Below are 27,243 nucleotides of genomic sequence, written 5' to 3'. Positions count from 1 at the left end.
TGTATGTCCGGCACGGTAGGTCAGCCCCCCCCGGTCGGATCTTTTCTTTTTGTTTTCTTTACATTGCCTGCCTGCCTGTAATCCCCAGGGCAGGAACCGAGTCCGACTATGCCGCCCCTGTAATTGAATCTCAAGGTTAATTGAGGCAATAACAAACTGATGCGTTAAATCGCAACCTTGTAGATTAGGTACATCATCGTAACTCCGCACACAATCAGAGATTACGTTCGTTCCAGATCTAATACAATTCCTTGTAACACTTCATAACGTGTCTTTTTTCGAGAGCCACGTGTATACATTCTATTGCTTCTCTGCAAATCGCCACAAAGTCTCACTGATGAGGGTAAAGCGTCTTCAAATAATATTTTCACCTTGAAAAAAGAGTTTTGTCTATTTCGACATTCAGACTACTGGAATAAAAAGAAACATGTCCGTACACAGTTCCCATAAAAAATTTGTACAATCAGTTACAACGACACTATTTCTCTCTTTTTTTCTGTTTAGCCTCTGAAACTACTGTAAGGTATTACTTCAGAGGAAGAATGAGGGTGATATGCATGAATGTAAGTGAAGTGTGGTCTTGTACACTCTCAGGTTGATCAATCCTGAGATGTGTGTTTAAATAAAAACAACCACCAAAGAACACCGGTATCCACGATATAGTATTCCGTATAAAAGTAATTGCCTATTTCAACCTTTGAACTCTCGACTTCGAAATCAGCTGATTTCGATGACGAGTTAACCAGAGCTGTAGGCTAACAAACACTATCTATACGAAATTCTACGATACAAAACTTAATACTAGTATATTCATTACAGTATGTATACTGAAAATAAACAAAAAAAATTAAATTTCAGTTTACTGGATTCAGCCTCGTAACTTTCTCGTTAAATGAGCAGAACTGCGACAACTTCTCTTTGCACAACGCCATTTATCTTCTGTGTCGCTTAATGAAAGAGACAATTTATAACACGTTACGCAAAATCTAGGAATCTTAAATCCCTTTGGCTTATAAAATACCAATGTTGTTTATCTGGAAAATTTATGGATTAAGTCGATAAAACCCAATGTCTGATGAAAATAATTTATATCAACAAGCACAGAAAATACAGGCAGTACACGATTGAAAGAATTGAGTACATTGTCTAGTTCACAGCCAGCGATATAATTATGAACGAAATATAATAACAAAGACAGATAAAAAAAAAATCAGCGTTTGAATATTTTATATTACACAATCCATAAATATAACGACACCAATAATTCAGAAAATTAAAATTAAGGAATGTTTCCGCTTTCTAAACAAAACTCAATTTTTCTTCACTAAGAGCGCTGTTAGTACATGACTCGGTTATTTATGTCTAACATCTCCGAAAAATCCGGCTTACAAGTTGACAGCCGAAAGAGACAAGCATAAGACCGCTAACGTTTTGTAACTCTATGGATAAGTAGGTGGTCAAAATTCGACTTATTACAACGAATAAAACATTTTGTACTCTGACGTTTTAACTATTAAATGTTAACTTCAAATATTTATGAATATCAATAGGTAAACGGCAACAAAATAAATCGCTAATAATCTTAACTCAAGGAAAAAGATAAATATTTATATGAAATTAATTTTGGTTCTTATCCACGTAAACATCGAAATAGATGTTAGTTTTTCATAAAATTCTGATGTAGTCAGCCGGCAGTGGTTGTGGACCATATTCTTGTGGTCAGCTGTAATAAAAAATCAAAGTTCCGATACTGGCAAATTTTACGTGTACGAGTGTACTCCTGGAATTAATTAATTATTGTGTTTCATATACTTACAATTAAAATTTTTCACTTTCAGGAAACAATAATAAAAACAAATTAACAAACGAAAAAATAAAACAAAAATATATTTGATTACATATAAAAAATTATTTTTTAAAAAAGCTTTCATTTAACTAATATTAACATTAATAAAAAAGGAAACAAATTAGAAAAACCCTCTAAAGAGTAAAAAATAAGAATTACATCTAATTGAGAATTTAAAAAAAACATATATAACATATTAACAAATATAAAAATGCACTGAAAAGTAAAAAATAAATGATATAAATAACCAATAAATGTAATAATTATTAAATTTTAAAATTAAAAGTAATGAAAATATTTATTTAAATAAAAGCGTGGCGCAGTTTTATAACAATGTTTTCGAATAAGTATTTGTAGACATTTGCTGTATTTTGAAATATATTTTTTATTTAGTATATACTTTATTTATCTGCAATAAAATAACTCAAGTTTTAATCTTTGATGGTTCAAATTTGCACCGAAATGACCTTTAAGTGTTAATAAGATTAAAAATAAAAATTAAATTTAGAAATCTTTCACAAAGTTATTACATTTTGACAGTAATCTGAAAAATTATTAATTAATATAATTGTAATCGTAATTATGAATTCATTAAATAAAAATTCATAATTAATTAAAATAAAACTTTTAGCGAAAGAGTGCGTTCAATTTGGCTTAGATTACAAGCAGAATTCCAACTATGTGAGAACATGTACAAGAAGCGAGTGGGAGCATTTTCCCAGATTGTTACTTGTAGCTAGTCAGTCTCAACTGGAGAGGTCCCAGCAGACCTTTCCGCCTCCTCGCGTCGTTATTGAAAATAAGAATGAAGATTAATTGTTGTAAAAATAAATGTTGTGTTGTTTTAAATAAATTATAAAAACTGCGCCACACTTCTATTTTACTAAATATTTGCATTACTTTTAATTTTAAAATTTAATAATTATTACATTTATTTATTGGTTATTTATGAATATTTATATAATTTATTTGTTAATATATATATTTTTTTTAATTCTCAATTTGATTTAATTCTTATTTTTTACTTTTTAGAGAGTTTTTCTAATTTTTTCCTTTTTTAATGTTGATATTAATATTAGTTAAAAGCTTTTTTTAAAAAATAATTTGTTATATGTAATCAAATATATTTTTGTAATTTTTTTAAGACTAAAAAAACGAAAAAAAATATTTTTATACATCGAAGTTACATACGTGTACCAAATTTCAATAATTTTCATATGATAGTTCATGAGAAATGAAAATTTTCAACTAAATGCATGTATTTATCGTAGGGGTAGCGCGTGAGGGTGGGTCATCAAATTCCGACACCGTGGTGCCGATTGTCATCGAAGTTACATACGTGTACCAAATTTCATTGATTTTAATACGATAGATCAAAAGATATGTCAGTTGCAAGATCTGATTATTCCTAAAGCGAGTTAAATAAAAGCTTTTAAAAATGGACGTTTCTAAAAAAATAAACAATACATTAAATATACGTTTTAATTTCATCAACGGTAAATATAATTTAAGTATTTTATTACATACTACATTGAAATTGCTGATATGGTCGTTTTGTATATTACAATTAAAATACAACTGGAATGAGTTAGATAATAATAGATTCATTTAAATCAATAATATTTGTTACAGTTCATGTAATGTATGCTGCCGTTTATTTGAAATCTTTAAAGGATATCATCAAAACATGTAAACTGATATTTGATGAGATTTATAATGAATTTCTATACCAGATAAAAGATGATAGAAAAAACTTAATGAAACTTATCTCAAAAGAATTAATAACTAATAATATTCTGTATTTCTCAATTAAATTATACTGCGTTATGTCATGTATCTCAACAGTAATTTTTACAATTTTACGTCCTTTTACGAAGTAAAGGAAGTATTGTGATTGCGAGAAATTTCGGTTTTCAGATTTCAACGGAAATATCCATTTTGACCATCCCTAAATCGATTTTAAATAGTTTCGGTGTGACGTCTGTACGAATACATCTGCATAACTCAAAAGCGATTAGCCGTAGGATGTTGAAATTCTGAATTTAGGTGTGTTGTAAAATCCAGTTGTGCACCTCTCCTTTTTACTGCAATCAACTGGGCCAAAAATGTCCAAGAAGAAAAATATTTGGATTTTAGACTTTTTCTTAATTGCAGTAATAAGCCCTCATTGAGAGCTTTTCAACGATATATATTAAGTTGTACTTATATTCATTGGTTCCAGAGTTATAGCCAAATAAAATTTTAATTAATGAAATATTTGGATCTTATAAGGGGAAGGCACATCGATTTGGATCAGACTTTATCTCCTTTTTTTACCTTTTTTTAATTTAATTATATTGATTTATTAACAATTATTAACCACTCATTGTAATCTAACCTTTTACAATAAAACAATAAATAATAATTCAATAATAACAATTAAAAAAATGAAAAAATATCAGAAGTTATTAATGAATAAAATTTTATGTACTTTCCATTTAAAAAAAAAAATGTGTATATGTAATTTAATAGGCGTACAAGGAAGTTATGAGGTGTCCACATCAGATTTTTTATAAAAGTAAATAATAAATAAGTATAGAAGCACTATGCTTCTTCATACGAACAATGCATATACATATATTATATTAAAGTATTAATCCGTTTACTTCTCTATACTTCTGTCTCCATGGCAACAACAGAAATACAATTAAATAAAATTACTAATATTTTTTTATTTAATGAATATCTTTAATAATTAATATCCTCACAATCATGAGGATACGCACTCGTCGAGGATGGAGGGGTTGGAGCACCCTGGGTAGGGGGCCGGGCAAGCGAAGCGAGTGCTGACCCGCTAGTGTATTATTACTTCTTATTGTATAACGCCTAAACAGGAAATTAATAACTTATGCAGTTTTACATGTAATAATTACATAAATATATTATTTGGGATTATTTTAATACAGTAGTTATTAATTACTTACAAATTGTAGTTTTCCATTATAAAATTATTTATTAATGCAAGCAGTATCGCAGGCATTGTATTCAGACACAACGGACCACATTTATTGAAGATCGTTGAAGAGGTAATTCATTACAATTTTTACCTTTCTTTTGTTAACATATATATATATTATTATACAATTGTATAATTATATATGCCTCTTGTAACTATTATATATATGTCTATTATAACTGCAATATCGACCATAATTAAACAAAAAATAGTATCTTTATAAGGGCGTACAAAGAAAAACCCGCCAGATGGTGAATCCATGAATAAAGGATACCAGTTTTCAACAGCTGTACTAATTGCTACTAATTGTTATTTACGTGAAAACCGTTTCATATTCGTCGTTCCGTCTAACACCAAAGAACCGTAACGTGAAATTATATTCGATGTATATAATTTTCATATAATTTAATATTAAATTAAATTTAATTCGATCATATCTCTCTCAACTGCGTCACAGTCACAAACACATTTTTCATTCAATCAATAATCCTCTGCTTTTCCTATCATTTTATTATATTGTTTTAGTTTTATTTCATAACTGAATCTCTCTCTCCTTTTTAACCGGTTTAACCAGGGGGCTCCGACAAGAAAACTTGAGTGTTCTAAAGCATGTGGGTTTCAGAATTTTTACTGGTAAAAAACGTATTTTGCAGATTTCTTAGCAATATTCGACAAACACCACGATTAAGTACGCATACTTTGTTTCTCATCGTTCATTCTTTTTCTTAGTTTAGTGTGTTTTTTGTGTTTTTGGGGCAAAGTTAATCCAGAAAAGATAATCAAAAGAGTAAAGCTGTATACAGTATTTATAACTTTTCTTTCTGGAATGTATATGTAGGATTGATATCACAGGAAACTCTAGAACAAGCTAAATACAGTTGACCACGCGACGGGAATCGGCTGTCTGAATAGAGAATAAAGAGTATGTGCTACCATACGACGACAGTAGTATTACATATAGAAGATGAATTGTCGGAAGAGATTTATATAAATCAAGGTGTACGCCAAAGCTACAACGTATTTATTGCTGCGTTTAATATACAAATATAAATATATATATATATTATTATTATGCTTTTACGGCCAACATGGGACCACTTAAGTCAATTTTAGTTGGATCTTTTCTGAGAAAAGCGTGTTATTTTAGTCTTCCGAGCTGCCCAGTATTTCTTCATCCGTTCAGATCTTGCTTTCTTTTCTTCATCCGTAAACACCCTCTTCGTTGTATTTTGTCGTTTGTCTGTCTTTTGTTTAAATCTAATGCTTTTATCTTTTAGCTTTGTAATTTTTCCAGTTTTATTCTGTAGGACAGTCAGGGAAATTCCCAATTCTTTCAATCTTCTCTAATTTCTTTGATCCCTCCTACTTCTAGCTTTTGGAACCAGAGCTTTTCAATGATATTTCTTGACAGTCTTGTTTCCGGTGTCCTTATGAGATGACCGAAGAAAGAGATTCTTTTTTTCCGCATAGTATCAGTAACAGGCTCTATTTCTCGATACACCACCTCATTTGGTACAATCCACCATTGGCCTTCTTTTTGGTGTTTTTTATTGATACACGTTCTGACAATTCTCCTCTCTATTTTCAGAATTTTTTCAATTCGGTTTTTCTGAGTGATTTTGAAAAGGGTCTCGCTTCCGTAAGTGACTTCTGGCTGTACTACAGTTTTATAATGTTTAAGTTTTGTTTTAGCAGAAAGGCATTTTTTGTTATATGTTGACCGAGTTAATTTTTGGGATTTAATAATTTTATTTGTCCTGTTTTGCCATGTCACTTTTTCATTTAAATTATAAGTTATTATTTCCCCTAGATATTTAAATTGTTTTACTATTTTAATTTTCTGATTGTTTACCGTAATGTGCTCTATTACTAGAGGATCTATGGCCATTAGTTCAGTTTTTTCGAAAGAGATATGAAGCCCTATCTTTTGTGCTAGGTTTTGAAGGCTCATGATTTGTGTTTTGGCTTCTTGAATATTATTTGCTAAAAGAGCGAGGTCATTTGCAAATCCTAGGCAATTTACTGTGATGGAGTTTTTCTTAGTACCCATTTTTATATTTTTGGGATTTATTTCATACCATTTTCTCATGACAAATTCGAGGGCGCAGTTAAAAAGGAGTGGTGAGAGGCCGTCTCCTTGCCTCAATCCAGTTTTTATGTAGAAGGGTTGAGAGAGTTCAGCTCTGAATTTCACTCTGGACTGGGTATTGGTTAAAGTTAATTTTATCATGTTTACGAGTTTAGGGTGAAGGCCCAGGTTTCTCAGAATATTCAGCATGGATGGTCGGTGTATACAATCATAGGCCCTTTTAAAGTCGACGAAGGTGATTATTAGTTGTTTTTTCCGTCTATTATATAAGTCCATCATAAGTTTTAGGGATATTATTTGCTCCGGGCAACCTCTCCATGGCCTAAATCCCCCTTGGTATTCCCCAAGTTCCAGTTCAAGTTGGTCTTTGCATATATATATATTTGTATATATAATATAGAGGGGAAACTGAAAGTAAAGTTAATCAAGGGATTATTGTAGACAATGTAAAATTGAAAATACAATGCTATTCGCTGATTACCAAGTTATTTTATATGAGAACAAATATAAGCTTCAAAGACCTGTATACAGAGCACAATAAATTTTTTAACTTTATAGAGAAGACCAAATCTAAGGCTTTCTTGGGAAAATAATCAGTCAGTACGAAAATAGTTAAATATAAGTCAGTAGTACACGTACCTCATTTCTGATACCTATTTTGCGACATTATGTGTGATGTTGATCAGGATACTGAACACAAACTGAACAAGTTCCACTCAATATTTGGAACAATCCGGAGTATAATGATTAAGAAAATTTGAAAATAGAACAGAGTAAAATTTTATAAAACGATGGCTTTACCGGTTTTATTATATGATTCAGAGACGCGGGGGTCCCTACTATAAAGCATAAGAGCAGAATTCAAGCATCGGTAATCCGGTTTCTGAGATCTATGAAAGATTACACGAGACTAGATAGATTTTGCAAAGACCGGAAGGGATTTACATGTATTTAAGAGAGAAAATAGAACTTTAAAAAATAAACAAAGACGCTTAAAACACCTGGGCAGGACGCCGGATGACAGAAAGAAGGTAAGATACAAATCTACAGTTCGAAAAGAGATAAGACAAATGATGCGTTGATGACACATCGAGGCATTATTTGAGATTTGAACCGGCAATATTCCTATAGACTGCAGGACGAAGAATAATAAAAATCAGAAATAATTTATAAATCTAAGTCCCATAAATAGAAGAAAAAAAAACTTTATTTCAAAGCTGTCTATTAACGGTATAATGTTTCATATCAGCATGATACTTATAGTCAATTACAAAAAAAATTATCTTCTTCGAGATAAATAGGACAGGAAATATTCAATTGTAACAAATTTTAACAAAACATTGCTATTAATGTTTTTCATAATAAAAATAAACAACCTGAATTACATTCTTCTAGTATACTATTTTCTTTAAGTGAATAAGTAACTCTCTCTAAAAAGAATTAATACTAAAAAAAACTGAAAACGTTTAAAAATTAATTAAGTTTTTTGTGTTATTTTTTAGAAAGATTTTTTACTTTTCAAGATCATAGAGATACAACTTTCTTTGAGAATATGTTAATCTGATATATATATATTTTTTTTTATTTATTTTTTTTTATTTATTTATTTTTTTTTTTATAATACTAGTGGTGAACAGATAAACACTGAGGTACGTAATTCAATATCAGATAAGTTAATAGAAAATTAGAAATAGTTTATAAATCTCAGTCCTATGAGAAAAAAAAATGATTTCAAAATTGTTTACCAAAGACATAAAGCTTCATATCAGAATATTGTATATTTATTACGTACAGTCACTATTATTCTGTCACTGGGGGGAAAGTAACACTGTAGTCCGGTGGGAGATCCTTTTGAGGTTCCTCATTACAGGGAAGGCGTTAAGACCGGAGTGCCGGTGAGGGGAAACCTTTGGGATCCCCTCATTTTAGGCATGGCAAGCAAGGAAGACCGAGTCCCAGATGCCTGGACGGGACTTTGTGCCCTTCCTACGTAGTTTGAGGCGATGGCACTCTTTGGAACTGAGCTGCTTAGTCGCGAATGATTTTTTGCCTTTGAAAACCCATTTTTTCCACCCCCTGGGCCAATGGTTGATAATATCAAAAAATTTTACTTGCATAAGGTTTAAACCCTTATCCAAAGAATATTAGTAACTTTAAACAAATTCGTAATTTTACTTAATAAGGAAGTTATAGCAATATTTTGATTTTTTTCGAAAAAGCCACCCCCATTTTTCCCCCATGGTCCGTTAACAAAATCAATCGAGATTTTGAGACGGGTTGTTTTTAAAGAACAATTAAGGAACAATTTGAGAGTGATTGGCAAAATTACGGCAGTTATCGTGTCCACAAGAAAGTGAAATAAATAAATATATATAAAAATGAATGTTTGAAATTGTATTTATGGTCAGATTTGACTAATATTCAGAATATATGATACTTACATAGAAATAAAAGCCTCTGCAAAAAATGGACCCGCTAGATGGCGCTGGGGTTGAGATATTTGGAAAAATTGTATTTATGGTCCGATTTGGCTCATATTCAGAATATACATTAGTTATGTGAAAAGACAAATTTTTGCAAAAAAACTATAACCGCTATGAGACGCCGGTGTCGAAATATTTACGAAACAAACAAATATAAGTAAAGACTTTCTTCTTCTATATATATATATATATATATATATATATATATATATATATATATATATATATATAAAAGGTAATGTTCGTATGTATGTTTGCTATAGACTAAAAACTGCTGGACCGATTTACATGTCGGAAAAAGGGAAAAATCAGAAAAGGGAAAAAGGTTAATAGGGGAAAAGTGAAGAAGGGAAATAGGTAAAAGCGGAAAAGGAAAATAGGGGAAAAGTGAAGAAGAGAAAGGGAAATAGCGAAAAAGGAAAAAAGAGAAATAGGAACAAAGGGGAAAAAGAGATAAAGTGAAAGGTTAAATTTTGTGATGTTCCGTAATGTTCATTTTTTAAATGTTTTATCAAATTTTCAATTGTGTTCATTTAATCTCTCTCTCTCTCTCTCTCTCTATATATATATATATATATATATATATATATATATATATATATATATACACTCAAAGCTAGCAATAGCGAACCATTGCCGGGTCTGCTAGTATATATATAAACTTTTGAGCTGATTGTAGTTTTGGGATCTGGGGGTTGTGAAACCCGACGACATGTCGAAATTTTCCAGAAGTGGAATCACGGTAACCATTACAATAGGTAGTTTTCTTATGAAATCTACCTATGAAATATTATAATTTTTGCAGGTGCGAATAAATCTTAAAAAAACCTTTGTAAAAATATACATATTTGCTGAGTTTTGAACTACAACCATCCGTAACATAAGGCTAACAGTTTTTCACTAGGAACTACTAGTTTAAAGTACGACAACCTCTAGCTCATACAGTGTTATCCATAATTTAGTTTTCAACAACGGTTTTGTGCAAATTTTCTCTTACCATTTAATAATTAAGTTATCCAAAAATAGATTTGCCGTACGGAAAAAATAACCTGTAAAGTAACTTTTAAAATTTTGCTACTACACGCTTAACTCACACATTTAACTAACCAAAGCAATATTTCGATAAACGGTACGTTATTATGTAGACACATTAATTTTTGCGCACAGAACAAGATATTTACAATATTTTCAAACAAAAAATACTCGCTATCAAATATGTAAGCCTACAAGTCGCTGTCACGATTGCGGCGGACTGGATACAGCAGAGCATGTAGTATTTTTTTGCCCTAGATGGCGCAACTTCCGCGTAGTGCTCGAGGGTCAGGGTCAGTGTGGAGGGGGCCAACAATATAATCGAGGTAATGCTCAGCAACGGCAACAAGTGGGAGTCTCGCATCAATGATACGAGAGAAGGCCAATGAAGAGAGGCGACGGCAGGCTGAATTGATGCGAATCTATGGAGGCTTGGAGTTCGATGACGGGTGAACAAGGGAGCTTCTGGTGGTGGGCGGCGGGGGCTCCTCGGAGTCGTCGCTCGTCGAACGCCCCCTGGGGACGCCTTCCGGTCACACGGATTCGGATAGTGGAGTGGCTGGGTGATCATGCAGGGGCTGTACATACCATATGGCTTAGATCCGGCCCCTGCACGGTAGAAGGGTGAGTTTTTTAGCCCCGCACTGCCGTCAGTGCGGGCCTGACGGCGACTGGCAGAGCTTTTTCCTCCGCTACGGAAAGAAAAAAAAAAAAAAAAAATAGGTAAGCCGTACAGAACAACACAACCAACAGTTTTACAAAATTATTAATCTACAACATTATTTTTTAATCATTTAGAATTATGATTTAATCGATATTAAATAATAATTTTATAAAAATAACAAAAAAAACGGGGTGAAGGGCGCATAACATAAAATACTCAGTTTTATTGGTAAAATTATGTATATTAAACCTATATTAAATTAATAATATTAAATTAAAAATTAACGTTTTTATAGCTTATTTAATTCTTCAAATTTATTGTAAGGCAGGTGTAAATTGCTGTAAGGTAGGAGTAGAAATAATGTATTATTAATATGAAAGAACTAAAATAAAGTATAATGCTTCGTAAAATCTTTTAAAATTGATATATTTTAATTTATACCCAGAATTATTCAATTAATTTACTTGCATTAAAATTAATTTTAATTTCACTAATAATTCTTTAAAAAAATAAATAAATAAAAGTTAGATGGTAAATGCAATTTTTTTTCTAAACCAATATAACATGATTGCTGAAAAATAACTATAAAAAAGTATATTCCAAAATATTTATATTATAGAACTCCAAAATTAAAACGCAGAAAATCATTTTATAATGTAATAAAATTTGAAAAAGTTATTTTTAAATAATTTATAACTGAAATAATAAAAATTATTAGAAGGGATTGTTGGAGATTGTGGATTCAAAAATTATTCATATAAATTTAAAAAAACTTTGCGTGCAGTTCTGCGCAAGAAGACCGACTTTTCGTCATTTTATTTCATATTCTTTCGAAAAAGTATCTACTCAATCCAATCAAAAATTTTACAAAAAAAAATAATAATAATAAAACAAAACACCGATTCATAAAAAATAGTTAAACGTCAAAAAAACTACAATAAAAAATTAAAACATTTTTAAAAAATTAAAAAATATAAAGTTTCAACTCGCTCACCAATGTGACTAACTGCATAGGCGCGTATGAAAAATACATCACTACAAGTCAACATAATCTCAAATCTCTTTTCAACTTAAATTGAGCAACTCAACCAATAAGTAGTATGAACTACTCAACCAATAACAAGCACAACTTTCAATGAAATTGATCAAGTAGTTTTGGAGATTTTTGAGCCAAAAAATTTTATACATAAGTCTCTCCCTCTCCCTTACCATCACTAACTCTCTCAAAATATATATATATATATATATATATATATATATATATATATATATATAATCAGGTTTCTTTATATATATATATATATATATATATATATATAAGGAAACCAAAATCAGGTTTCCTTATATATATATATATTATATATATTATATTATATTTCCTTATATATATATATATATATATATATATATATATATATAAGGAAACCTGATTTTAAGTGAATGTTATTTTCGTACTCCTTAAAACGTACCTAAAAACGTAAAGAAAATTCATTTTCATTCCACACCACCACTATACAACCGAAAGTAATGCTGTACTCTTCTTCAAAAAGTCGGTAAAAATTTATATGATGGACGTATACAGCAACAGTTTGTATACTATTTATGGCAAATCTGAAGATAAATCGTGTCAAGAAACGGAATAATCTAATTAGCGATAGTGATTTCATACAATATTGTAAATGGTGTATATTATATAAAAAAATAGCTAGCAAATGATTTCATGACGTTCCTGGTTAGCCGGTCAAAAAACAGTACAGTAAAATCGTAAGAAATTCGGGAAATTATATATATATATATATATAAATTAATTATTTTTGTGTTAATAAATAAACACAACAAAAAATTAATTAAAATTGTTCAAAAAAATTCTTTACATTCATTATATAATTTTTCCCAGTTTTGCAATATTAAAAAAGCACTTTCAATAACGCTAATATTCACCAAAATTAATTTGATAAACGTAGAGATCGAAAAACTGAAAAAAAATTATTTCTAATTTTTTTAAATTAGGGACCCCAAGAATTAAGGTAACTTATTTATTGATTATGATTATTACAGAAATAAAATTCATGCATCAAAATTCCCAAATTTTAAATAAAGTTTTTTTTCATTATAGGGGCTTCCTTATTCTACGGGAGAAAATATTTATTTATAAAAAAGTGATCCACCATAAAAAAATTAAAAATAATTTAAAAAATATTTAAAAAATAATGTATACCTTTTATTAATATAATTTTTAAAAAATTTGTTCTGATTTTGGATTTGGAATATAATACAAATGCCAAAGCTACTTCAATTTTAAAAGCTCTTTAGATGATGAAGAAAATACAAAAAAAAAATTCAAGGCATAGAGGTAAAATTACTGCAAGAAATTGATTGTGTTCAATATTACAAAAAACCTATTTTTTATACGCTATGACGGACTCAATATTTTCATACAGCAGACAGCAATAGTAATAATAATTTAATACTATATTGCAAATTACATATAATTAAAAATATAAGTAATAAGTAATAATTACTTATATTATAAGTAATAATATAATCATACACATTGGTATCGATAAAATTAAATAATTTTTTTTTATATATTGTTATAAATTCAAATTTAAAAACTGTATAATAAGATTAATTAATCGTTTCGATAAAAAAATGTTAACTATTCTATTAAAAATTAATAATAAAAATTAAAGACATTACAGGTAAAATTACTGCAAGGAATCGATGTTACGAAAAACCTATTTTTTATATAATATGACTGACCTAATATTTTTATAAAGTAGACGGCAATAGTAATAAAAATATTTACTAATAGTAATAATAATTTAATACTATATTGCAAATTACATATAATAAAAAAAAATAAGAATGAATAATCGTAAGTACCAGTAATAATATAATCATACATATTGGTATCGATACAATTAAATATTTTTTTTATGATTTAAATTCAAAAAAAAAATGTATAATAAAATTAATTAAAGTTTTTGAAAAATAAAAATTTCAACTCTTCTAGTAAAAATTAATCATAAAAATTAAAGGCATTACAGGTAAAATTACTACAAAGAATCGATGTTACGAAAAACCTATTTTTTATATGATATGACTGACTAATATTTTTATAGGGTAGTCGGCAATAGTAATAAAAATATTTAATATTAGTAATATTAATTTAATACTATATTGCAAACTACATATATTAAAAAAAAAGTAAGAATGAATAATCGGTAAATACAAGTAATAATATAATCATACATATTGGTATCGACAAAATTAAATAATTTTTTTATATATTGTTTTAAATAAGTTAAATACTGTGTAATAAAATTAATTAAACGTTTTCAAAAAATATTCTTTTTAACTGTTCTAGTCTAGCTATATTTAAGAATTGACGAGATTACACTTAATTATAATGACTATTTATTAATTAATTAATTATTACACTTAATTATTACACTATTTATAATGACTATAGATAAATAGATACTGATCTTTATTTTTTACGCAATTTAACAGTTTTCCCCTTGTTAAATAAATGTACAATATATTTTTTTTTCAATACATCAATTATTTGCTAATGAACTAATGTTTCTAATTGATTGGCAAAATTTGGGTGAGAGTACTTCTGAATAAATAGTTCCTAGTTTGGGCTACTTTTCAAATAACAGATATTTTAATATTTTTAAAAATCCTAACCTTACTTTTGCACGTGAATAATATTTACACAAATTTAAATAAACTATTATTAAAAATGGGATGCAGTTTATAAAAATTTAAAAAAAAGTTGAATGACGATTATTGAGTTTGAATGATGTAAAATAGTGTAGGGAAAAATAATGAGCATATGTTTTAAATTTTTTTCATAAAACTGCAAGTCAAAATAGGCTAACGAGTTTGAACAACGCGATGTCTTTTAACCTAAGTTAAATACGTTATTAAAATGGCAAGGGAATAACAGATTTACAAGCAAATGTTGTTGAATATTTACAAATTTCTACATATTGAATTATACTAAATTTTATCCAGTTAATAATTTTTTTTTAATATTAAAAATCTGTAGGTAATTTAATATGTTAAACTCTTACCTCATTTATTATGGATAATCGAACTAGTAAATATAATTAAAAGAACAATTAAGTAAAACACGCACATTTAGATATGATACATTTAAATAACTGAGCACAATACAACGAAATAGGATCATAGACCCTGATACAGAACACAGTTACGTACTAAAAAAACTTGTAACTTGAAATTTAAACTTGAAATTTTGTTGTAACTCCAAGACTTGTACAAAGTCAAACTTAGAGCATCAAAATCGATAACGCTATCAGTGACCGGTATATTCATACTGATATTTATAATTCTTTTAAAACAGACGTGTAACGAATTTAATCAGCTACGAAGACGTTTGCTAAATTACAGTTTAGCATCACGCGGTTGCACTCTACCGTAATTAACTGCTATAAAACGATTTACTTATAAGATGCACAACGGCTCATGTAAACAACTATTTCTCTACGTTATTAATGCGAATACTTTAAACCAATATTTCCCTTTCATCTGAATATTTTTCCCTTTTCTTAGAAATACATATTTTTTGCGTTCCCTTTATTGATTGATTACTACGACTTGACCTGGAAGGTATTTTTTTTTTTTATTTTCTTTCAACCGAGATAAAATAAACAAACATGATTTTTCCTGTCCTGTTTTCAATGCTAATGATATTTTTTTATCATACCATCATTATGAAAAATAAAAAATCTGATGTGGACAACACATGACTTCCTTGTACTCCTATCAAATTACATTTACACATATTTTTTTTTTTTTTTTTTAATGAAAAGTAAATAAAATTTTATTTCATTAAAACTTAATTATTTATTTTTTTTATTGAATTATTATTCATCGTAATTTTTTTTACATTGAGTTTAATAATTATTAATAATTCAATCAATATATTTAAAAAAAAAAAGTTTAAAAAAAGGAGATTAAATCTGATTCGATCCGATGTGCCTTCCCCTTATAAGATCCAAGTATTTCATTAATTAAAATTTTATTTAGCTATAACTCTGGAACCAATGAAAATAAGTACCACTTATGATATATCGTAGAAAAGCTCTCAATCGGGGCTTATTACTGCAGTTATGAAAAAGTCCAAAATCCAATTTTTTGGGATTTTGGGTTTTTTTTTGTAAACTTTTGGTCCTGTCGATTGCAATCAAAAGGAGAGGTGCAAAAATAGATGCTAACAACATTCCTAAATCCAAAATATCAATATCCTACGGCAAATCGTTTTTGAGTTATGCGAGACACACGTACATTCATACATGTACGTACAGAAGTCACGCCGAAACTAGTCAAAATGGATTCAAGGATGGTCAAAATGGATATTTTCGTTGAAATCTGGAAACCGAAATTTTTCGCGATCACAATACTTTTACTTCGTGCAAGGAAATAATAAATAATTTTGTAATAAATAATTGATTGGATAGTTACACAGTGAATAAATGTATATTATCCAATTATTAATTGGATTTAATTTATCCCATCCTTTAATTAATAATAATCATATCCTAATTTATGTTTTATTTCTTCATCAAGTAAAAAAATATTGTTTTAATTTATGATTTTAAATTTAAATTTAAACATAATAAACTAATATGTAATGCCTCTAATAAAATCTACTAACTATTTTAAACGTAGTAAAAATTATAATTTATTCGAAAAAATTATTTTTTGGGTTAAATTACACATATTTTTATGAATCCTCTTTAATAGATAATTTAATCCTGAATAATAGGCATGGAGTATTACATAGAGGGTGATTCTTTCCTCATCCCTTCTGTAACACGAACAATAGTGTAATAAATAAAAAGCGTTGTAAACGACTAGACCGGTTTCGAACACGTGCCCAATTCACAACATTTTCACACTTTCACAAGCTACAGCTCCAAAACGGTAAGTCGTACAAGAAAATTGTTTAAATAAAAGTTGTCTGCTTTTTTGAGATTAACAACTTTACCAAATGCAATACAGACGAAAAACAATTTTTCCGGTGAAAAAACCGAAAAAACACGATTTTACAACTTCAGCGCCACCTAGTATTTCAATTTCAAATTATACGGCATAACTTCAAACACATTAATTGTAGAGGAGAATGTCCTTTACATTTTTTGTTTGAAAAAACACATTTCAAAAACCTTTTGAGTTTTTCAAAAATCTATAGGAGGGGAATGTTAAAAATCTGGAGTTAGCTTCCCTCATCACCCCTAACATATGGAAAAAACATCAATCGGTAGGTAAGGATTTTCAAATAAAAATACAAATTGACTGCACTAAACCTTAAAATTCATTAATTCTTTTTTTTTAATTATTAATTTTTTTACATTTCTGGACGTTTCATGATCAAGGACCCAAAAAAAAGTGGGGGTAATTTTAATACGTAGGTATGAACGTGTTTAAAGTCTAATACGTTTGGCTGAATAAACTGATTTTGATTAAATTTTGTACCGAGTGTCGTGTATATGAGGGATTTATTTCCCGACTGATGCAACAACACGGCTGAGAGATGCCTTTTGCCGGGGTTCTGAAGATGACCTCCGGTAAAGCCCATAAGGATTAGGTACGGAAGGGGTGGCGTGGCGACCGAAAACGCCACATAGCATGATACAATTTTCGGGTAATATAATAGGGTTAGATAGCTTTTTGGGTCAATTTTATCAAAATTTTATAAACATAACCCCACTTTATATTAAGCTTAGTACATACGTGCATACTTATCTTATCGTTTTTTTTTTTTGTAAATTTCTCCAAAATTCCACTTTCCATATTTTTAACCGAATTTTTATTTATGGCTTCCTAAGCGTAGTAGTAGTGGTGGTGATGCAAGTGACCCAACAAAATACTTTGGGGGTAATATTGTTGGTGGGGAAGCCGATAAATATTAAAAAATTTCGAATTTTGTTTTTTTATTTTATTTTTCTTGGTATATTTTAACTTTTAATAATAATAATATTACAAAAGATTTCATTTAATTCACTCCCACTACAAAAAAAAACTTGGTTGAGAGCAGAAATCATTAATATATATATAAATTAATATATATATTTTTTTATTTTTCGAATTATTTAAACACAATGATAACTTCACAATAAAACTTCATAAATTACTACCCCCCCACCCACCACCCCAAAAAAAATCAGTTAACTTTTTCCTATTTTTTTTTTGTTGAAAACAAGATATAATAAAAGAAAAACATGATAAATTGAATAAATTCTTCTTTACAATTTAATTTTTTATTGAACAGCAAAGGAAAAGTTTATTTAATTCCATTATCATGGTAAATTAAATATTATGAAATTACTTTTTAATTCCTTGTATGAAATAAAGGAAGTATTGTAATCGCGAAAAATTTTGGTTTTCAGATTTTAAAGGAAACATCCATTTTGACCATCCCTGAATCCATTTTCACTAGATTCGGTGTGATGTCTGTACGTATGTATCTCGTATAATTCAAAAACAATTAGTTGTTGGATGTTGAAAGTTTGGATTTAGGACTGTTATAACATCTAGTTGTGCACCTATCCTTTTGATTGCAATCGACTGGACCAAAAGTGTCCAAAAAAAAAACCCAAAATATTTGGATTTTGGATTTTTTTCATAACTGCAGTAATAAACCCTAACTGACAGCTTTTCAACGATATATCATGTGGTACTTATTTTCATTGGTTCCAGAGTTATAGCCAGATAGAAATTTTATTAATGAAATATTTGGATCTTACAAGGGGAAGGAACATTGGTTTGAATCAGACTTCATTCCCTTGCCTTTTTAACTTAATAATTATTAACCTTCGATTGAAAAAAAAAAAGAACAAATATCAGAAGTTATTAGTGAAATAAAATTTTTTGTACTTACATTTTAATTCAACAATTTTTACAGAGGTTAATAATTATTTATTAATATGTAAATATATTGAAATAAAAAAAAATGTATATGCTTATGTGAATTCGGATTTGAACCGAGGTGTGCATGGTTATTGATCCGACATGTTCTCACTTCTTCCACATTACGACAACGTAAAGCAAAATATAATATAATGTAATATAAACTGCTGATACGGACACCGCAAAGAAATGTTAAGCAGTGACGTATCTACCGCAATGCAACTATGTAATTGTCCATAAAGAATTGGAGGATTGTATCTCACTTTGAAATGAGATAAGTATAAATGAAGTGCAGCAAAAATGTGTATATGCAATTTAATAGGCGTATAAGGAAGTCATACGTTGTCCTCATCAGAATTTTTATTAAATAAAAAACAAATATACCTAAATTAAAATAAAACTTTATTATTGTTTTATATATTACAAATACTGCAAAATTCAAAATTTATTAGGAATTAAAAGTAAAAAGTAGGCTGTCTATCAAACATAAATTTATAATTTAATATTGAAGGACCATTTCATTATTACGCAAATAAAACTACTTGTAAAAAAAATTATTCAAATTTAGGAATTGTTATAATAAACATAAATTCACCTCGATGCAAGAATATCATAATCGATTCAAAGAGATTTTAAATCTGATTTCACTCAAATTTTCTTAGAGAACACTTTGTGTTTTACTTAAATATTTTTTATTAGTTCAGTCTTATATAATTTGGTAAAATGAATGTCCAAACTTCATCAGAAATACTTTTTGGAAAAAACCAGTGTTCTTTTTTACTTTTATATTTGTTTAAATTCTGTCCCCGACTCATTACCTCATGCCACTTTCAATCAAAATAAACTATGCCCATTCATTATCTACGAGTTTTTCAATAGACTTACAGATTCAGAAAATAATTAATCCTCTGAGGTAATTTTTATAATCACTGATTATAAAAATTATAAATTCTATAAATACTATTATAATCAGTATATTCTAATGAATCAAAATAAGAAAAAAGGAGGCTTAGATTTTTCATAGTTTCACAAAAATGGATGATGTTTTTCAGCAAAAAAAGTTGACATTAATTTCACAAATTAAACATTAATGATATTAATCTCAACCAAACATACAGATTACCTGATGGACTTTCATTTCAATTATCTAAGAAGACAGAACAGAAATTATGTTTATCATAACAGAGATTAGCAATCTCTCTTTGTACCTATAGACAAGCTTTAATTTGCCTCAACATCAAATGACAAGAGATCGTTTATCAAGATTCGGAACAAGATCTTTGTCAAAAACTACACTAACATAGGTCAAGAGAGCAGGCAGAATTCTTTCTTCTTCTTACTTTTCAAAGAACTACACACAACACTTCAAGTTTTTATTTCCTTGCTCCTAGATAGAGTGCCTAGAAAAATTCCTAATTTAGACTTAAAACTTGGCTCTTAGAAGTTCTAACTTCATGAAAATACTCTGCCTACAATAATCAGCAATAGGCCTGTTCATCGGACCACATTGAGTAGCTCACCTGAGCTGTTTCACACTTTGCTTCATTGCAATCAATTCTTTTCTCTACTAAACAGCAGCAACTCTGTATCTTGACCTCAATATTTCCTGCCAAATCCACCAACTGATTATCATCTAACTTCCAAGACTTTGAGTCTAGACAAGAGAATATTAGTAAACTTAGGCCAGTCCATATTTTTATACAAGAAGCACTCCTCCTGTACACGGGCATTACACCTACACACATCGTGCAATCATTTCCTAGTTCAAAAACAATGCCAATGATAGCTACATATTTGTTCCAGTAATTCACCAAGGTAGAAAGACCCCAAAGTTTCAGATATATGTTGAATCAGAACTATAGTAGAAATGCCTGGCAAAAAGATTAAATGAGAGAAACACTATTAGCAGAAGTAGATATTGGCTCACTATTAACTGAGAAAGAGGCTGGGGAAAGACCAAAATGGGAGATCAGCAATTGAAGTCGGGTGCACAAAGGTTATTGGGCACAATTGAATGCTGTGATAGTGAAAGATGGCTTCCTACATTGGGAATTGTAGGGAACTTTTTCTCCTAAACAGTAAAGTGAATGAGGTTATGGAAGAAATTCATGTTGGAACATCAGGAGGTCACTTAGGCATCAATGAAACGTTAATCAAGATGTGATAATGCTACTCTATTTATGAGACAACATTGAGAATTGGTGCAAGCAGTGCAATACATGAGGTTAGTGTTGACAGACTGCGGAGTCAAATCCTCATGCATCAGTACAATGTGAGCAGCATCATTCAATTCTCACCATTGATATAGCTGGATCTTTCATTGTCACAGACAACAAGTTAATAAGTATCTAGCAATAAAGTATAGACTGCCAGCCACAAAATGACTGGAAGTCTATGCTTAATCAATCCAAGAACCATCATCAGTAGCAGACACTCCGGTCACTGAATCTTCGCTGTTTCATGGTTTCAAGAGAAAACACAATAACCAAGGTTGGAACATTAAATCTAATCTTTTGCAAGACGTTTTTGAACATTTTGGTGTACAAAAACAACTGACATTCATTCGCAGTCAGATGATGTAGTAAACACTACTATATCAAACTACAGAGGAGCACCTAGAAAGGTCAAATCGGTTAACCAGTGCTACTAGGACAAGAAATTATCTAACTTTCTTCTGATGGCTTACTGAGCAGCTGTACATGCCAAGATGATGTTGGAAATAGAGCTGAGGCTGTGATTTGCTTTTCAGTGCACCTTTTGAGAAACAGCAGCTATAATACTGTACAAAATGGAATCAGTTAATTACCTAACAGAAATCCATTCATTATGCCTGACAACAGTTAAAGATGGCCAGTGACTGCATGAAAGCAAGTTATGACCTAAAGGCAAATTCAGATGGATTTCAAGATACTCTCTAAGGAAGGAAGTCAGTATATATCTGAAACTTCAACTGATAAGGACCTTACCACTGTACTGAACAGAATCAACAATTTAATCTACAGTTCAGCTTAATTCAAGAATACAGATCATAGTTCATCAGGACCACCTGGTGCCTTATCAGGGGACGAACAGCTTTAAGGAAAGCACAGTATAACAGATAGAGAAGCTTCCAGAAAAAGACTAGAAAATAAAAACAAAAATCCAGAAGAAACTAAGAGTAGAAGGTGTGGAAAATAGAAATTATTACATTTGAACAAACAAATAGGCAAATCAGGTACTAGTACTGTAGGTCAGACCCTAGGCCCAGATATAAACCACTAAGAATTAGCAGAGTGACAGTTTCTGTTCAGTGTATGGTAAGTGCAAGTGACAGTTTCCGTTCAGTGCACGACAGTGTGCATGAGCATTTGGAGTGAGTATGCTGCAACAAATGAGAAGGGTGCATCTCAAGTATTCTGTTTTGGGATAGTGTTGTTATCTGAGATAAATATGAAAGCTGTTCAGCGAGTTCTTCATGAACAGGAAACAAAATAACTTTGATCATTTATAAAAGTATAAGCCACTTTCTTTTTGTAAACATTAAAAATGAATAATTCTAGCATAAAATAAATTGTTGATTTTGTGATTGTTATCTTAATGTTATAATCTCTTGTTCATTCTGTATTAGTCTCTGATTAGTATTATAAACTTGAATTAAAATCAGAGTTGTATTTTACTATTCATTTATCTATTTATGATTAACCTATTTCATACATTATAAGTTATTTAAGAGTAAATAGATAATATTTGTAAGAGCTTTTACATGTGCTATCTCAGTATATTGTCTCTTTGAGAAATGGTAATGAACAGCCCAATTGTTATCCATGGCTTAAAATAAATAAACAGATTTATTTTAAAATAAGTAACAGATTTTGATCGATTTATATCCTAATACAATATCTATAAAGTTATTAAACTGAAAACCAACATCATCATCAAGAATTTCACTCCAGTCATGTCCATCTAAATATGTGTATGACCTTAATTTATCTTAATCCAGAACCTCTTTAAAATCCTTTACAAATTATTTTGAGTTCTGTCCTTAGAAATAGTGGCAAAAGACCTATGATCATTAAAATGTGTTGGAATGACAGCACTAAAATCATTGTGTGTATATAAAATTGATTTATACAAAATGCAATCAATAAAGGATGGCCTATCATCCTCAGTAACTTTAGTATCAACATTAACTAAGGAGTTGAACCCTTTAATACTAAGGATTTCTAGGAACTGTTCACTTTACTATTTATTCTTTCATTTATGTTAATATCTCCTATTAAAAAAGTATCGTAGGAAGGTCTTCAAGGCCTTTCAAATCAGTCTTATTTTGCTTATTCCAGCTATACACATCCAAGAATATAAAACGCTGTTTTAACCAACTTTTTCCTTTCAGAATGTATCCCAGTTAGTTACCTTTCTTATTTTTTTCCAATTAAGTTTCTATTCTTCTAAACAATCCCCTTATTATCTCTTCATTTTTCAGTCCATCTATTCATTTAATCTCCAGTCTCCTCCTTACAGATATTTCAAGTAATTCTAGCCTTTTTTTTCCTGTTCCCCTAGCGTCCATGTTTAATATGCATACAGAATATATACAAGTCACTTTATCAATCACCTTACTACATAGTAACTATCTTTATCTGTTAAATTTTTCCTTACCTATTGCTATTCCTGTTTTTATTTTGTTTTCAGTTTTGTGATCTTTTGTTGACATCGTATCTACGAATCAGTATTGTTTTTCTTGTTGAACTGTTGTTTTTTTTGTAGATATTCATGGGCTTATTTTCTCACTATTTTTGTTTTCTTAACATCCATTTTCACTCTAATCTGCAATAGTGTATTCTTATTCTGAATATCATGTGGTTCATCTCCAAAAAAAGTTGTATAATCACTGTAAACATTTTACAATTTATTTTCCAATCTCCCATATTTATTTTTTTCATTTCTAGAGCACTTTTGATCATATCTTCAACTACATATTAAATAAAGGCAGCATCTTTTCTTATTCCTCTTCCTAGGTTAAACTCAATTTGAGCATCCTTTATTTTAATAACAAACTACCGATTCAGGTGCAATTAATCTTGTATATCTGGATTTCTGTTCTCTGGCTTTTAATTATTTAAGTTTTTGTACTTGACTCTATAAACTAATTCCTTTACCACTTTCTATATTCCTATTGCACTAATAGTTTTGATTAGCCTAATCACATCTACTCCCTTGTAAATCTCCTCTAGTCCTTGTAAATCTATTTTGTTTTATATAATCGTTTGCTTCATTTTCTTTTACTCAATCATTCTGTTGATTAAAACTTAACAACACCATGCTTCTTGGGAAATGGAATCATGATTGTTTTAAAAAATCTGACTACATCCCACTGTTGTAGATCTTATTAAATTATTTTGTTATCTCCTGAAATTCTCCTTTAAGACTTAATTAGTTCTGTTGATGCTGATAAAATTTCGAGTTTTAGTTTTGCTGCTCCTGATTCATGTTTTTCCATTTTATTCCAGCCTTTATGAAAAGATCATTTGGCTTTCTGTTGAGCAGTGTTGTTTCTCGACACACTCATGCCACCTTTTAAATATCTTTTCCTCTTCCTATAACACTTTACCATTTTTACTGGCAATTTCTGTAGTGCCTGTACTTTTACTCTACTAACCCCATGTTACTGTTTTTAAATTTTTCCACATTAGTTCATACCATCCTGTTTTTTCTGAATTTTCTGTATATGCAATCTTTCTGTTAGCTTTTTGTGTTGCTCTTCTTAATTCATTATTCAGTTATCTCCAACGTCTCTTGTTTTTGTCATATTTCTTATAAGACAAAGAATAAGGTAAGAGGCTGGTAACGTTGGCTTCCTTAACAAAACCAATCATTCTTCTGTTGCTTTTTATGGAATTTTTCATATTCACACTGAATTCATTTGCTCTTGCCTTCTTTATTTCTTTCCTTGAGTAAAATAAAAGTAAATAAATACCTGTATTCTAGCCTTTTACAATGTTTCACAAATATTTAAATATAAAGTAACTTGCATTTCTTACAACTTATTTTAAATACAATTAAAAACTTTTCGTTTGAAGAACCATAGTTACTTTGTCGATGCATTTTTAAATAACACAAATAAAAAAAACCTTAATTTTCTGTAACCTGCACAGTGTGTATATAAATGTTCTCAATTACTTTTCATCAATACCTTCTGAATTGAACCTCGTGACTTGACTAGACCATGCGTTCAACAATGCACATGTTTCAAAGCATCAGTTTACAGAGTGGTTTATAAACTCTAAAAATTCATACGGTGTATTTAAATAAAATTCTTACCTTTCTTAACTCCAGTTGAAAGAAACCATTTATAGCATTTTGCAAAATTTTTCTTCCACAACAAATCAGAAGCAAAAGCGTTCACATTGGCGGTTGCTGCAACTGCACCAATTGTATAATTTTCATTGTGAAGACTACTGCAATTGAAAAAGAAACTTTGCATTGCCTCTAACATTGAATACATGGGGAGACAGAGCATACACTATGGCAAACATTGGAGTCAATGTTTGAAGGAAATTTGAGATTAATGTTGGACACATTGTATGGCAGTGTCTTGACATGACATGGATTCTAAATCCCAGGGCTATATATGCAATCACATTTTGTACAGGGGGGTGTTATAAAAATATACTAATGCATCTTTCCTTACAAAAATGGACCCGATCCTTTTGTTGAAGCCTGGACATCTGTAAATGAATAATGAAATGAGTATCGAAATAAATCCAAAATCCCTTACATTATCAATATGAGTTAGAACAATGTTGTTAGTTGTAAAACTACGGTAAGGAGGATTCCTTTAATAAGTGAAAAAGAGAATTACAATTTCCCTTATTTATATCTAGATCACTTTAAATGAACCAATTAAATATACCATCTGTATTATCTTGAAGCATAATGCAGTCATTCTGTTCAAAAATGTTTACATCATTCACAAACATGAAACAATTTGAATTCTTGATAACTGATGTCAAATAAGTTGCAAATAATAAAGACAATAAAGTACTAATTTACTGGGACATTGTTTTCAATCAGGTAACTATGACAGAATCTCCTGGCATAGAATTTATACACAAAGATTTAGATTTAATTTCAATTAATGATATGGTAGCTACACTCGCTGGAATATTTTCTAAACTGATTTATTTTATTTGTGTCTTATTAACAAAATTATGAGGTGGCGGTGTACATATCTCATGAGCAAAGTCCAGATTCTAAAGTTTCTTGAAAGAACCCACCTTATACTTCTCTTTTTATCTTCAGTTGCCTGCCTCGGCCAATCATCAATTACCATCAGCAATATCCAACATGACAGTACTCAGTGCTGTCTGACACCTGTATTTACTCTAAACCTCTCGATGAACTTTCCTAGGTGAATGACAAGACATTTATATACTTTATACATCTCTTTAGCAAGATTTATTATTTTCTTTGGTAAGATATATCTTTCATGGCTTTCCAGATACTAAAACTTTTGTAAATTAAATATTTAACCAAGATTTTCCATCCATCTTCACATTCATTAAGCATGTGTCACATCTCCCATCAGCCAACTCGGCCTTTCTCACTTTCTTCATCCAACTTCTATAATATCCTACTTCTATATCCTTAAGTGCTTACTTTTTCTGTGAAACTGTATATGTTACTTATCAGTCAACAATCATTATTTTTTTTTAAACTCATTATTTTCTTAATTGTCATGAATTTCTGGTGTACTGTCAATGTCTGCCATTTGTCTGGAGTTTCCAAATACAAGTCTTGGTCAGGCTTTTACAATTTTCATGTGCTACAAAATTCATTACCATCCATCATAGTAATTATCTTATATTATTAGGCCTGGACCTGGTGCTTGTTTTTACTGATCGAATAAAAAATGATTGTTATATCACACTATGGTTAAATAAGTTAAATTTAAGTTAAATTTTTGTTTTTTTTTTTAAAAAAACATAAGTAGTTCATTGAAAATGAAATTCAGTTACAATAACACCATAGTTTACAGAACATAATTTTTTAATGTAACAAAAATAATGCTGAACTGGTATTGTGACGTTTTGTGTTTTTTAAATATGCATTTACTGTAAAATTACTCATTCCAGTCAACAGAATAAATTTATTTAGTGAACTCCTTGATTCCATGGCCAGATTTGTTTGTAATGTCATTTAAAATTA

The 27,243-nt window shown here is 29.6% G+C and overlaps 1 long non-coding RNA gene across 1 annotated transcript in view; it reads right to left on the bottom strand.

Moving 5' to 3' along the window:
* LOC142333155 (uncharacterized) overlaps window positions 1-15,595 on the bottom strand; it is a 115,988-nt gene extending 100,393 nt beyond the window's left edge. The window contains exon 1 of the long non-coding RNA XR_012758543.1: window positions 15,195-15,595. This is a non-coding gene — a long non-coding RNA (uncharacterized LOC142333155). The remainder of the gene's footprint in view (window positions 1-15,194) is intronic.
* Between the last annotated feature and the right edge of the window lie 11,648 nt (window positions 15,596-27,243).

This window comes from Lycorma delicatula, chromosome 12, assembly GCF_047948215.1.
Source record: "Lycorma delicatula isolate Av1 chromosome 12, ASM4794821v1, whole genome shotgun sequence".
In the NCBI taxonomy this organism is placed as follows: domain Eukaryota; kingdom Metazoa; phylum Arthropoda; class Insecta; order Hemiptera; family Fulgoridae; genus Lycorma; species Lycorma delicatula.
This window is presented reverse-complemented; position numbering and strand designations above follow the sequence as displayed.